A 16,529-nucleotide genomic window follows, 5' to 3' on the forward strand; every position below is an offset into this window, starting at 1 on the left:
GACAACTGATTTGTATTGGTCACTTCTATTGCAGGAAGAGGGACCCCTTCCAGGGCCCGAGAGTGGGCTCTTGTCTAACACTCAGAAATGAATTGTCTGAGGAGACACACATACCTTCAAAGCAAAAGACTTTATTGGGAAGGGGCCCCCAGATCGAGAGCAGCAGGGTAAGGGAACACAGAACTGCTCTGCCACGTGCCTTGCTGTCTCAGGATTTATGGTAATGAGCTTAGTTTCTGGGGCTGTCTCTGGCCAATCATCTTGCTTGGCCCATATGTGGTCCCACTCAGGGTCCTCCCTTGTGGCGCACACATCTCTCAGCCAAGATGGATTCTAATGTGAGTGTTTCTGGGAGGTTGGGAGGATGTATTGTCTCCTCCCTCTTCCTTTCGGCCCCTCCTGAATTCTCCTGGTTAGTTATCAGAGGCAACACCCTGTTCCTTATTGGGACTTCCTGCTGTGAGACAACTCATGCAAGTGGTTATCATCGTGTCTGGCCAACGCGGGCAGCTTCAGTTCCCTATCACTTTGAACTCCAAAATCTGGTGTATAAGCGGAACTCTTGATATAAGGCCAAGGAGTAAAATTGCAAGTTAATAAAAATATATGCTAACTGAAGCATTTAACAAGGGAGGAAACTTTAGACTTTGGTGATACCTTTATAAAGGTAGGACATGTGGAATTTCCTTCCTGGTGAGACTCTTCAGTATATGGCAATTTTTTTCCCTCTTGGATTTATATACCTGTAGCCCTCAGCAAAGGCACCAGCCTCAGCAATACGCAGGCTGTTTAGCTATGCCCAGGTCTCAGGGCATAGGTAGCTACAGCTTGACATTGGGGCACAGCTTCTCCCAAGCAGAAAGAGCTGTAATGAGCACTACAGTGTAAAGGAAAGATTATCTTTTGGACTTAGTAAGAGCTTGCTTTGAGCCAAAGGAATCTGCGATAAAAATTATTTTCTGTTTTACTATGTGACTTTCTCAAGTCTGCAAGGAATTTATTAGTGTCAGATGTCAACAGGCACTATAGATTAGTTATCCTAAGTCCTTTCCCTATTCTGTTTTTTTCTGACCTGTCTTTAGGGTCTGATTCCTGTATTTTGTCCACGGTCTCTAGTGTCACTTGCCACCAAAAGACATCAAATTAGTTTTGGATGTGTTAAGCTATAAAACTCTAAGCATTTCAGAAATCCAACCTGTAGCTGTACTCATAAAAAAGGATTTTATTAATATACAAATGAAAAAGAAGAATGGGGCTCCTTATAGTGAAGAAAGTATAACTTAATGACACAATTAAATTATCACAAACCCTAAGGTAAAAGAAACAATTAACAAGGCTTGTACATGTAATGGTCTGCCTTCTAGAATCAAGTTTACCCAGGAAATCAAGGGGAAACTGGAATGGTTACCACTGAAACAGGAGCAGTGGAAGAATGAAAATAAGGTAAACTGATTAAATTGGAGAAAGATAGACTTCTTTAGATAAATGTCCGGTAAGATAAAGTTGAGATAATAAAATCTCAAAGGACAATATAGACTGACATAAAAAGGAAACTTATACCTACCAGTTTTAATTTCTCTAGATGAATTTTCAGTATAGTGGTGATTGGTTGTTATTAGTTTGGAAGTTGTGCTTGGTACCCAGTGAAATCTGAAGAAGAAAGAGGTGTAATCTCAGAAAGTGAATTGGGATGACTCCTTTAGGAGACTATCATAGTCTCTAATAAGAGTGATGTAGAAACTATCACTTAAAAAATTAGGACAGATAAATGATATGGTTGCATAAAATCTGAACAGATTTGAGAAAAGTTGAGGAAGATCAGAATAAAGTACTCAAAGAATTATTGGGTCTGTTTCAAAGTGTTGCAGATATTCTGGGAATGATGCTATTATTTGAGCTTATGCTCAAGGTATTTATAATTTTTGTTCTTTGGATTTTGACAGAAGATACAACAAAAATGAGCCATATTAAATGTACCTGGAATGCGATAACAGGGCAAGGCCTAGCTGGGTGAGATGTTGGTTTGATGGGAGCACATCTATTGAATATATATATATATATATTTTTTTTAAACATGTTAATTTCTTTTTTATTTATTTATTTCTGGCTGTGTTGGGTCTTTGTTTCTGTGCGAGGGCTTTCTCTAGTTGTGGCAAGTGGGGGCCACTCCTCATCGCGGTGCGCGGGCCTCTCACTGTCGCGGCCTCTCTCGTTGCGGAGCACAGGCTCCAGACGCGCAGGCTCAGTAGTTGTGGCTCACGGGCCTAGTCGCTCCGCGGCATGTGGGATCTTCCCAGACCAGGGCTCGAACCCGTGTCCCCTGCATTGGCAGGCAGATTCTCAACCACTGCGCCACCAGGGAAGCCCCTATTGAATATATTTATTCATTATTCAACTTAGTAAAGTGTAGATGGGTAATATGTGGACAGTAAATGCTTTTGCCTCTCCCTTAGCTCAATGGCTTCCTATCTCTCACTTTTAGACAATCAATAAGACAAAATCTAGAGATGTATTAAAAAAGTAAACATCTAGGTAAGACATCAAATGGGAAAAATAGAAAGCGCTCATATCCTGAAACCAGTGCTTGCCCTACATGTATTAGAAAAAGTAACATTTAAGAAGCAGATAAATGTAAAGTGTAAGAATGTTGGCTAACACTTTCATTAGAGGCATATCTCAAAACCACAGAAAAAGATATGGCAGATATGCAAAGCCTGGGGTATTTGAAAGCTGAGGAAAGACAATATCTTTAGAAGTACACAGCAGTGGTGTTGGTCTTCCTATGCCCCTGGTGCATTGGCTTCAGAAATATCAAATGCTATTTTATTTCAGGAATCCTGCTGAAACATGTGGGGATGAGAGAGAAATCATTTCTAGTAAGATGAGGATGGCAAGAGGCATTATAAACAGAGGAAGGAATATAACTTTGTCACTAGCTAGATGCCATACTCAACTCAGCAAAATTCTTGAATATGATGAATTGAAAAGAAAGACACCTCAAGTGAAAGCTGGTGATGAGAGATGGCAATAATGCAAATTTCTACCATTGCAGAAAGTAATACCTCAATTACAAGAGACAAGAAGCATAAGCTAATATTCCTTGCAAGTAGGGTAAATAAGCCACTTGTAAACATCTCTCTCAATTGAATTTAATATCCTAGTAAGTGAATTCTGGAAGTTACGTAGATTCTGGGAATCTACTGAAGCTGACTCTCAGTTCAAACTCCCTTCCCTCAAACATCATTGGCTTACTGCTACTACCTTAGGTAATGCTAAATACTGGTTTCAGGGTACATAATTTTGCTGGACTAATTGCTTTAAAGGATATGTACTGATTGTTTTCTAAACTTGTTGATAGTGGTTTCAATATTGTGAAAATCTTGTGTGTCCTGTAAATCCTCTAGGGTCTCTGAAAGTGAGGTACCTCAGAAACTTAGCATTAAACTAATTCTCCTCAAGACCAGAAGGAATCTCATCTATTCCCATGAAAGACAGCCCAGGCTGCAGCTTCTCAAATATCTTCTGCTACACCTGGGTATTAAGAGCTGAACTGAAAGAATTTACAATTTTTTAATACTCAAAAAGCAAGTGAAGTTGATTTTGGATTTTAATGACTTTGAACTTAAGTTTGCAAAGAATTTTTGTATTTGGACTCTAATTTTTCCAATGAAACTTTGTAATTGGAGAAAGTACGTTTGTATTCAATTTTTTGACCCCTCAACTGTTGGCATTTTATTATTAGAATGTTTTAATATTATCATTTGACTTCCTTGAAGAACCATATTAGATACATTGAAAAACATGACTTAATTTGGAATGGAGAATAGATTCAGTAGTCAATTTTCAGCTTTCTGGTCAGAGTAACCTTGAGGTTAGCTTAAATAATTTGCTCATTTCAACGACCCATATTCTACAGTGTTCCAAGGGTGTATTCTGCACTGTACACTAAAGGCTTCACGTGGCTCCACCAAAGCTTAGTAGATTACATTCACAGAGTGAGTGTAATCTTTGCTCTCTGTGAAGGTGGATGATAAAATTGCCATTATACAGACTGGATCTTCAACCCTTAAGGGATGGCCATGCCCCAGGTTGCTTATAGATTTCATGGTTAAACTTATAGGCTTAAGCAAACAAGTTAAAGAAAACATTCTAAGGTTCTAGAATTATTAGAGAAGTTTAAAAGTCATATTTTAGATTAGACTGTAATAAATCAAAGGTCCTCGCTGTAATATTTGGAAGAAGCCACTAAAAGAATATTGCACTAGAATATATGTATGACTAATGTGAAAGGAAAATCAATTTGAAGTCAATATTGCTAAGAGAGCTGGCTGAAATGGAGCCAGGAAGCTATTGAGGAAGTATGACTTATGCACATGTCAACCTGGATGGAATCTGACCTTCTGACCACTTATTGTCCTAATGAAGGCATCCAAAACATCTGCCAGAAACTCAAGATATTTATTGGACACTTACCCTAAAACAACCCATGACAGCCATCCCTTAAGGACAAATATTTCCTTTCTTGTGTCAGCGTACAGCCTCATGGCTTTTGCTTTTTGTAAGTCCCTGACTATTTCTCTTCCCCAGAACACTCTTTCAGTTTTACCCAAATCTGTGTCTCCCAAATTGGAATTCTTAGGACCCCAAATAAACTCTTCTTGTTTGCTGCCTTCTGCATTTTTTTTTTTTTTTGGTTGACACAACAAACTAATAGAAATATGTATACAAAAATGCAAGAAAAAAGAGGAGCTTTAAACAGATCGATTGAACAGAAACAAAAAGATAACATGGTGTGATAGAACAAAGTATACGAATAATAATATGACATGTAAAGGATTTAGTATAAGAAAAATACTAATATTGCCAAACTGTACTACCAAACAAGCCAATTATATATTTCTTACTAGAGGCACATATTTTATACAAGAATACAGAAAGCTTGACAACAAGAAGAAAGATAGAAGAAGATGTACTATGCATATAGTACCTTAACCAAATAGAGTTAATATAGCTATTTTAATATCACACTAGGCTTTAAAACAAGTTGAATTACTAAAGATAAAGGGCTTTTTGTAATGGTAATGGATTCCCAATAACTTATCTTCAAAATAGACAAAGCAAAAATTGACAAAACTAAGAGAAATAGACACACGTATAATTGTATATGCAGACCTTAACGTATCTCTCTCATTAGCCAACAGAAGAAGCAAAAAAATAATCAGTAAAAATATAAAAGATCTGAAGGAAACAATGAACAAACTTGACCAAATGGAAATTTATGGAACAATGCATTTAACTGTCACCAAATACAAATTCAAGTATAGATGGAGTACTAACCTAAATTATCATATGCTAGTCAATAAAGACAGCCGTTAATAAATACCAAAGGATTGAAATGATTCAGAGAATGCTTTCTGAACACAGTAGAACTAAGCTAGATTTAAATGACAGAAGAAACTAGAAAATTCTCAACTACCTAGATACTAAATAAAGCACTTCTAAGTAATCTGTGGATCAATGATACACATTTCCACAAATATATTTTCTAGTGTACTTATGTAAATATATAGACATAAGAATATCTTTATTTCTCTTTCTATCTACCTATCCCAGAGAAATTCTAATATATGTGCAAAAAAAATTTGAAAGATGTTATAAGAAAATTTATGTAATTGAAAAAGAATAGAAAATAACTTTCATCTAAAGTAAAATATATAAATACATTTTAAGATGTATAATCAATATTACATAGTGGAATTTATTCAATAACATGATGGGCAACCCCAAAGACATTCCAGTTGTCGGTATACATATTAACAATTTGTCCTGATAACTGGCATGCTCTGGTGAGAGTATCAATCTCTGCTTGTTGAGTTGTTTTAGCTAGTGCGAGATTTACCCTCTCAAGTACTCCATACTGAGCAGTAATAGCATAGCCAGCTTGGAAATTCCCTTTTTCATTTTTACAGTATGACCCATCAACAACTAAAAAATTAATAAACAGAAAGCTCAATTGAGAGAGTTGGGAGACCAGAAGGGGGAGCTCTCACACCCTTCAAAGGTAGCAAAGCCCATCAGGAAGAAGGATTCACTCCTCTTCTTTCCCCGCAAGGACTCAGCCAATAAAAAGCCAAGGGCCTGTTTACTACGCCCTCCCAACTTTTCTTTCGTCTGTATAAAAGTATTCTCTTTTCCTTGTGTGGGGACTTGCACACGGCTCACCATAGTCAAATAAAACCTATATATGGAACAATCATTCCCTTCCATGAAATTCTCCCTGATATACTACCCCAGGTGATGAGGCACAGGGCTAAAAACCAGGTCATCGGTCACAAGCCTGAATAGAGAAAGTTAATCCTCACAATCTCCGGTCCAGAAATCAGAGCACTGTCAGTGTGGCTGCTACACAAGCAGGGAATGGGAGTAAATTCTCTGAAAAATTTGAAATTCCCCAGAACAAAAAATCCATAATGTAAAGAACACTCCTCTGCCTACCCCCCACCCCCCCCCAAAAAAAAACAACCCAATGACATTACACTGACTATCACAACTCCAGTCATGGAGTGGTAAGGATTTTAGCAGTAATCTCCAGGTGCTTGACCCTCAACCTTGTGTACAAAGCTACATCAAGAGAATGATGCTGAGAATAGCAATAAAAAGTAGAAGAGAGAGTTAGTGTGACTTTGAATCCTGATCAATATAGGCACCACGTCTTACCAAAGTGAATAAATATTGTTTTCTTTTTTTTTTCCTTTTCTTTTTTATTTTGGTGACAAGTCCCATCTCATATATATTTTGTGTCCAAAACTTCATGAATGGTCTCTTGAGCTCTGGGCTATTTTTTTTAATGAAGTATCATTGAAAAATGTGGCCACAATCATTTTAACTCAGTTATTCACAGTTATGGTAAGCCGTTAAAACAATGAACAATTTGTAATACTCTCTGTGTTTTACTTTCTTCATCTGTAATATGGTGATAATAATAGTACCTTAGGATTGTGACAATTCAATGACATGATTTATGCAAAGTGCATAGTGCTGTGCTGACACATACGAAGCACTCAGTGACTATCAGGCATTAATATCATTGTTTATTATTGGTATTTTATGTATTATTAATCATTCAATTAATCATGCAATTATTTCCTGAACAATTATGTTTGTCAACTTAATTTAAATTTTGGAAATATATACTATTACGTGAAGTGATAAATGGCAAAGATCACCCTCTCAATTTTTCATCTTTAAAATGTTTATTTTTCAGGAATAATATGTTATCTTTTATGTTTTGAATGATACCTTGTAAAATGAGGGTGTTCATTACTAATATTAATAATATAACGTTAATAAATAATGCTATTGTGATATAAATGTTCTCTGGGGTTCATTGTTAAAGTAAAATAGAAATGTCAGCAAACCTAAGCTCAATCAATTTATGGATGCCCTTGTTTTATTGTATTATCTTTCTCGTATCTGAGTCAATTGTTTCTTTTTTAGAAACCTTTCTGCTTTATTGGTTCTGATAAATGAATTAAATTATTGTGACAGACGTGAATGTTACCACTGGATATCTCTACCATTATCCAAATACAGCTCTTTTCCTTAGATTTCTCTAAATAATTTCTGTTGACAACATATACAAGTGCAATTTGAACTGCAATCTTTTCACTGTTCTCTTAGTAAATGAATAATTTGAAAAAAGGTGGATAATACCTGGCACTGAATAATATTTGTAGTTTGTAGGAACTATTAGGTACTTGCAGATATCTTGGATTTTTTCTACATATAAACTTAAAGAGGCATCTGACAACATCAGGAAAAAAATCAGATGGAAATACTCATTTTTTTAAATGGTCATCCCAAACATTTGTGTTTTAACCAGCACATAAGTTTTGCTCTGTTTCCATCCTGGAATATTTATCCCTCTGGTGATTTGTAACATGGGCACAGAATGACAAGGATATGTGTGTGTGTGTGTTTATTTCCATAATACCAAAATACCAATATTAATAGTAGTATTTGATTAAAAATTACCCAGTATATACAAATAAAAATCAGCTGAAACTAAATATATAACATAATTCAAAGATCTGTATATAATATATTACAAAGCAAATATGAAATATAAATGTATATGATTATATACTTTACAATGCACAGATACCTACATATAAAATATAGTATAAATCAAATACAGAAAATTATAAATATATTATAAAACATCAATTACAATATAAATTAATGAATATGTGCAATTCAAATATAACATTGTATTATAGTAGCATAGTAGCAACATATAAATTCCCAAAATAAGCAATATAAAATGAAAAAGTAATTTAACATGTAAATTGAAAATGAAATATTATCTTTAAACAAATGAATTTTAAAAAACTGTGCATTCAGGTTGCCATGGTTGAGCTGAAGTATCTTTTTGAGCATTTTTTTTCCCCCAGCTGGATGAAAAGTCTCCTTATGGCCCCATGGCATAATGTTGCTAAATTTAGTATGAGCCCACTGCAGGCCAAAACCCTGGAGCTCAGCAATCTTACAGTTTCTGCCTCTTGAGTAGTTAGTAGCATAGGCATGTGACATTATACCCCGTCATTCATGGTACATGCGTAACGGAGGATATTTTCCTTTACAACCGCCATTGAATTTTAAGAGATGATTCCCGATAGCATCAGGTCCTTGTTTGCTGAGCACTATCTTGAACTTTGGCAAATAAGTTTGAAGGTGGAAGCTGGGGCAACGCTGAAGGTCTTGGCATAATAACTGGGGAGAGAGAAGTTCAGAATTAAGGAACTAGGAAGCCATGAGGCTAGTGCCTCTGGACAGAAGGCGGTAATAGAGCAGTGCCCGTTAGAGATGATGGTGGGGAAGACGGAGACAGAAGAACAGATATGTTGGCTTAATGCTTTAAAGTAGTTTGCTTTAGGGTGCGCTCAGGGCAAACAAGTGACTAGAGTCGAGAAACATGACATATGAATTACCTGGTCAAGTTCTAAGTTTACAAATCCATAGAACTGGATTTTCATGTCCATGCCATTTTACATTCTTATCAGTGAAGTGCCGAGTTCATGCCTCTCTCTATTGGGCATAGTATCATGGAAAGCTCTTTGTAAATCAAATTATTTAGATTTTGTCTCAATTCTGGACATACTATTCTCTCTAAAATTTTTTGGTAAACTTTGAGCTTTGAAGATAAAATTTCCTCAGTCTTTTGGAGCTGATTTGACTTAGTATTTGGGTGCTGCTTTGAGCCAAAATACTTTGTTTCAAGTTTTGAAATAACTAGTTATGTTATCAGCTACTTAAATCTTAGAAAGTGAAATAATTCAGATCAACACTCCTTTAGGTATACAACATGACCAAAATAAAAAGGAATCAATTATTACATTGATGGTTGCTTAAAGTGGTAGTGTTTATAATTCTATCATTCTCAACATTTATTAGTTGTTTTTGTTGTTGTTGCTATTATTTTTACAAGATGTTCCATTTTCATCTTTTATATTCCCTACCTCAGACTGAAAAAGAAATGCACTTGATCTTGGCTATTTATAAGTTTTTTAAAAGCAAACATTGTTTTCCAGTAAACATAACTTTCCAAGAGTAAATAAATATATAAATAGAATAAGTCACTTTGTGACAGAAACTTACTAGTGGATGGTATTTTAAAAGAAATTGAACCTCTTTCTTTTCCCTTTGTCTGTCTAAACACTGTAGACCATCTGCATAAGAAGATGCCAGCTCATGGTGTCAGACCAGAGCACAGTGAAGAGGGGGTTTCTTGCAGGTGGGTTGCTTGGAACAAGGTGTTAGACTCTAAGAAGGATGAGAAAGGCACCTATCTACGTGGGTGGGGTGGGGTGCTGGGTAGAGGGCAGCGGTATTGATCAGCACACTGGCTATATTGAAGCTCTATACTTTTTTCTAAGGGAGAATATGCACAGAAGGAGCTTTTCTAGTTTAGTAGCCTGAACTATAGAAATAAAATAAATAAAAATATTGTTTATGACAAGCATGCATTATTTGTGGAGTGAATCATATTGTTTATTTACACCTAGGATAAATATTTATTCTCCACCTCTAAATACATATTTACTTAAATGCATACTTATTGATCACCGACCAAGTTTTGGGTACTTTATATGGGATTGTTTTCTTTAATTATTACAGCAACCTTTTTTTAAAATTCCCGTTTTACAAATGACAAACGTGAGATATAGAGAGATTAAAACTTCAACTCTGTTCTCAAAGAGATTCTTAAGGGAGGCAGATACTGAGCATTTGGTACCATACTTTTCAAAGTGTATTAGGTCGATTTCTACGATGGCATATGGAAGGCATATTCAACCCTGCAGTGATTTTCAAACATATTTCTTTAAGCAATACAAGTTTCTTCAAAAGAAGTGTCTGGGTAAGCACCATAAGTAAATCAAATAAAAGACCTGCTCTGGTTGAAGTCCAGAGGTTCTCAATCCTGGTCACACATTAGATCTGTCTGGGAAGTTGTTAAATGCCTTGGCTCACCGACCTTCTGGGGGTGGAGTCCAGTCATCAGTACATCTTAAACATTGCCCAGATGATTTTACTGTACAGCCAGCGATGAGTTGCACTGTAGTAGTTGAACAGGAAGCATGCTAGGCTGACTGCTGTGTCAGGAGTACAGAGGATGACTGAGGGAGCAATGCTAGAGGATGGGAAAGCAGGTGACACTAGTGTAACAGCCCTAGACATGGAGGCCAGTGCTAATGAAATTCTCAAAAAGGTTTCATTTATGATACCTATATACGTTCTATGTAATCCATAAACATATTGGGTATAATACAACCTCCTGACATACGAAAATCACAGACAGATTTTAAGTGTGTGTGTTTAAGCATCTGGAAGTAAAAGACATCTTTGAATGTGTAACAATGCAGAGAAAATCAAGATCAACAAATTAATTGAAATGCCTTTCTAGTACTAAATGAATATAAGAAAACTGATAGGTAAATTGTCATGAAATATTCTTTACTTTCTGTTTGAAAGCTCTGAATGTCTAATGGAGTTCTCCGCTATGTCAAAGAATTTGAATGTAGTGTCTTGTTAAATGTTTCCTAAACAGAAGTTAGATAAAGGAGGATAAATAATGAGTAAAGAGCCTGGCTTTTATAACAAATAATCATAGTGTTGAATACGATACAAATACCTCCCAGCAAGAGCTGTATTATTGAAATTTGGGGGGATAATTTTTAAAAGTCTAGGAAAATATCATTTAGAAGTATGAACAATAAAAATGGCTATACCTGTATTATTCTGAATTAGCCTATGTTTTTTTTTAACATCTTTATTGAAATATAATTGCCTTACAATGGTGTGTTAGCTTCTGCTTTATAACAAAGTGAATCAGTTATACATATACAATATGTTCCCATTTCTCTTCCCTCTTGCATCTCCCTCCCTCCCACCCTCCCCATCCCACCCCTCTAGGTGGTCACAAAGCACCGAGCTGATCTCCCTGTGCTATGCGGCTGCTTCCCACTAGTTATCTATTTTACATTTGGTAGTGTATATATGTCCATGACACTCTCTTACCCTGTCACATCTCACCCCACCCCCTCCCCATATCCTCAAGTCCATTCTCTAGTAGGTCTGTGTCTTTATTCCCGTCTTGCCACTAGGTTCTTCATGGCGTTTTTTTTTTTCTTTTTTTTTTTTCCCTTAGATTCCGTATATATGTGTTAGCATACTGTATTTGTTTTTCTCTTTCTCTTACTTCACTCTGTATGACAGACTCTAACTCCATCCACCTCATTACAAATACCTCCATTTCATTTCTTTTTATGGCTGAGTAATATTCCATTGTGTATATGTGCCACATCTTCTTTATCCATTCATCTGTCGATGGACATTTAGGTTGCTTCCATGTCCTGGCTATTGTAAATAGAGCTGCAATGAACATTTTGGTACATGACTCTTTTTGAACTATGGTTTTCTCAGGGTATATGCCCAGTAGTGGGATTGCTGGGTCGTATGGTAGTTCTATTTGTAGTTTTTTAAGGAACCTCCATACTGTTCTCCATAGTGGCTGTATCAATTTACATTCCCACCAACAGTGCAAGAGTGTTCCCTTTCCTCCACACCCTCTCCGGCATTTATTGTTTCTAGATTTTTTGATGATGGCCATTCTGACCGGTGTGAGATGATATCTCATTGTAGTTTTGATTTGCATTTCTCTAATGATTAATGATGTTGAGCATTCTTTCATGTGTCTGTAGGCCATCTGTATATCTTCTTTGGAGAAATGTCTATTTAGATCTTCTGCCCATTTTTGGATTGGGTTGTTCGTTTTTTTGTTATTGAGCTGCATGAGCTGCTTGTAAATCTTGGAGATTAATCCTTTGTCAGTTGCTTCATTTGCAAATATTTTCTCCCATTCTGAGGGTTGTCTTTTGGTCTTATTTATGGTTTCCTTTGCTGTGCAAAAGCTTTTAAGTTTCATTAGGTCCCATTTGTTTATTTGTGTTCTTATTTCCATTTCTCTGGGAGCTGGGTCAAAAAGAATCTTGCTGTGATGTATGTCATAGAGTGTTCTGCCTATGTTTTCCTCTAACAGTTTGATAGTGTCTGCCCTTACACTTAGGTCTTTAATCCATTTTGAGTTTATTTTTGTGCATGGTGTCAGGGAGTGTTCTAATTTCATACTTTTACATGTTCCTGTCCAATTTTCCCAGCACCACTTATTGAAGAGGCTGTCTTTTCTCCACTGTATATGCTTGCCTCCTTTATCAAAGATAAGGTGACCATATGTGTGTGGGTTTATCTCTGGGCTTTCTATCCTGTTCCATTGATCTATATTTCTGTTTTTGTGCCAGTACCAAACTGTCTTGATTACTGAAGCTTTGTAATATAGTCTGAAGTCAGGGAGCCTGATTCCCCCAGCTCCATTTTTCGTTCTCAAGATTGCTTTGGCTATTCGGGGTCTTTTGTGTTTCCATACAAATTGTGAAATTTTTTGTTCTAGTTCTGTGAAAAATGCCAGTGGTAGTTTGATAGGGATTGCATTGAATCTGTAGATTGCTTTGGGTAGTAGAGTCATTTTCACAATGTTGATTCTTCCAATCCAAGAACATGGTATATCTCTCCATCTATTTGTATCATCTTTAATTTCTTTCATCAGTGTCTTATAATTTTCTGCATACAGGTCTTTTGTCTCCTTAGGTAGGTTTATTCCTAGATATTTTATTCTTTTTGTTGCAATGGTAAATGGGAGTGTTTTCTTAATTTCACTTTCAGATTTTTCATCATTAGTGTATAGAAATGCAAGAGATTTCTGTGCATTAATTTTGTATCCTGCTACTTTACCAAATTCATTGATTAGCTCTAGGAGTTTTCTGGTAGCATCTTTAGGATTCTCTATGTATAGTATCATGTCATCTGCAAATAGTGACAGCTTTACTTCTTTTTTTCTGATTTGGATTCCTTTTATTTCTTTGTCTTCTCTGATTGCTGTGGCTAACACTTCCAAAACTATGTTGAATAATAGTGGTGAGAGTGGGCAGCCTTGTCTTGTTCCTGATCTTAGTGGAAATGGTTTCAGTTTTTCACCATTGAGGACAATGTTGGCTGTGGGTTTGTCATATATGGCCTTTATTATGTTGAGGAAAGTTCCCTCTATGCCTACTTTCTGCAGGGCTTTTATCATAAATGGGTGTTGAATTTTGTCGAAAGCTTTCTCTGCATCTATTGAGATGATCATATGGTTTTTCTCCTTCAATTTGTTAATATGGTGTATCACATTGATTGATTTTCGCATATTGAAGAATCCTTGCATTCCTGGGATAAACCCCACTTGATCATGGTGTATGATCCTTTTAATGTGCTGTTGGATTCTGTTTGCTAGTATTTTGTTGAGGATTTTTGCATCTATGTTCATCAGTGATATTGGCCTGTAGTTGTCTTTCTTTGTGACATCTTTGTCTGGTTTTGGTATCAGGGTGATGGTGGCCTCGTAGAATGAGTTGGGGAGTGTTCCTCCCTCTGCAATATTTTGGAAGAGTTTGAGAAGGATAGGTGTTAGCTCTTCTCTAAATGTTTGATAGAATTCACCTGTGAAGCCATCTGGTCCTGGGCTTTTGTTTGTTGGAAGGTTTTTAAACACAGTTTCAATTTCAGTGCTTGTGATTGGTCTGTTCATATTTTCTATTTCTTCCTGGTTCAGTCTCGGCAGTTTGTGCATTTCTAAGAATCTGTCCATTTCTTCCAGGTTGTCCATTTTATTGGCATAGAGTTGCTTGTAGTAATCTCTCATGATCTTTTGTATTTCTGCAGTGTCAGTGGTTACTTCTCCTTTTTCATTTCTAATTCTATTGATCTGAGTCTTCTCCCTTTTTCTCTTGATGAGTCTGGCTAATGGTTTATCAATTTTGTTTATCTTCTCAAGGAACCAGCTTTTAGTTTCATTGATTTTTGCTATTGTTTCCTTCATTTCTTTTTCATTTATTTCTGACCTGATCCTTATAATTTCTTTCCTTCTGCTGGCTTTGGGGTGTTTTTGTTCTTCTTTCTCTAATTGCTTTAGGTGCAAGGTTAGGTTGTTTATTCGAGATGTTTCCTGTTTCTTGAGGTAGGCTTGTATTGCTATAAACTTCCCTCTTAGCACTGCTTTTGCTGCGTCCCATAGGTTTTGGGTCGTTGTATCTCCATTGTCATTTGTTTCTAGGTATTTTTTGATTTCCCCTTTGATTTCTTCAGTAATCACTTCGTTATTAAGTAATGTATTGTGTAGCCTCCATGTGTTTGTATTTTTTACAGATCTTTTCCTGTAATTGATATCTAGTCTCATAGCGTTGTGGTCAGAAAAGATACTTGATATGATTTCAATTTTCTTAAATTTACCAAGGCTTGATTTGTGACCCAAGATATGATCTATCCTGGAGAATGTTCCATGAGCACTTGAGAAAAATGTGTATTCTGTTGTTTTTGGGTGGAATGTCCTATAAATATCAATTAAGTCCATATTGTTTAATGTATCATTTAAAGCTTGTGATTCCTTATTTATTTTCATTTTGGATGATCTGTCCATTGGTGAAAGTGGGGTGTTAAAGTCCCCTACTATGATTGTGTTGCTGTCGATTTCCCCTTTTATGGCTGTTAACATTTGCCTTATGTATTGAGGTGCTCCTATGTTGGGTGCATAAATATTTACAATTGTTATACCGTCCTCTTGGATCGATCCCTTGATCATTATATAGTGTCCTTCTTTGTCTCTTGTAATAGTCTTTATTTTAAAGTCTATTTTGTCTGATATGAGAATTGCTACTCCAGCTTTCTTTTAATTTCCATTTGCATGGAATATCTTTTTCCATCCCCTCACTTTCAGTCTGTATGTGTCTCTAGGTCTGAAGTGAGTCTCTTGTAGACAGCATATATATGGGTCTTGTTTTTGTATCCATTCAGCCAGCCTGTGTCTTTTGGTGGGAGCATTTAATCCATTTACATTCAAGGTAATTATCGATATATATGTTCCTATTCCCATTTTCTTAAATGTTTTGGGTTTGTTATTGTAGCTGTTTTCCTTCTCTTGTGTTTCTTGCCTAGAGAAGTTCCTTTAGCATTTGTTGTAAAGCTGGTTTGGTGGTGCTGAACTCTCTCAGCTTTTGCTTGTCTGTAAAGATTTTAATTTCTCCATCGAATCTGAATGAGATCCTTGCTGGGTAGAGTAATCTTGGTTGTAGGTTTTTCTCCTTCATCACTTTAAGTATATCCTGCCACTCCCTTCTGGCTTGCAGAGTTTCTGCTGATAGATCAGATGTTAACCTTATGGGGATTCCCTTGTGTGTTATTTGTTGTTTTTCCCTTGCTGCCTTTAATATGTTTTCCTTATATTTAATTTTTGACAGTTTGATTAATATGTGTCTTGGCGTGTTTCTCCTTGGGTTTATCCTGTATGGGACTCTCTGTGCTGCCAGGACTTGATTAACTATTTCCTTTCCCATATTAGGGAAGTTTTCAACTATAATCTCTTCAAATATTTTCTCAGTCCCTTTCTTTTTCTCTTCTTCTTCTGGGACCCCTATAATTCGAATGTTGGTGCGTTTAATGTTGTCCCAGAGGTCCCTGAGACTGTCCTCAGTTCTTTTCATTCTTTTTTCTTTATCCTGCTCTGTAGTAGTTATTTCCACCATTTTATCTTCCAGGTCACTTATCCTTTCTTCTGCCTCAGTTATTCTACTGTTGATCCCATCTAGAGTATTTTTAATTTCATTTATTGTGTTTTTCATCGTTGCTTGGTTCCTCTTTAGTTCTTCTACATCCTTGTTAAATGTTTCTTGCATTTTGTCTATTCTTGTTCCAAGATTTTGGATCATCCTTACTATCATTATTCTGAATTCTTTTTCAGGTAGACTACCTATTTCCTCTTCATTTGTTAAGTCCGGTGTGTTTTGACCCTGCTCCTTCATCTGCTTTGTGTCTTTCTGTCGTCTCATTTTGCTTATCTTACTGTGTTTGGGGTATCCTTTTCACAGGTTGCAGGTTCGTAGTTC

The sequence above is a fragment of the Balaenoptera acutorostrata genome, chromosome 14 (assembly GCF_949987535.1).
Source record: "Balaenoptera acutorostrata chromosome 14, mBalAcu1.1, whole genome shotgun sequence".
NCBI classification, from domain to species: Eukaryota; Metazoa; Chordata; class Mammalia; order Artiodactyla; family Balaenopteridae; genus Balaenoptera; species Balaenoptera acutorostrata.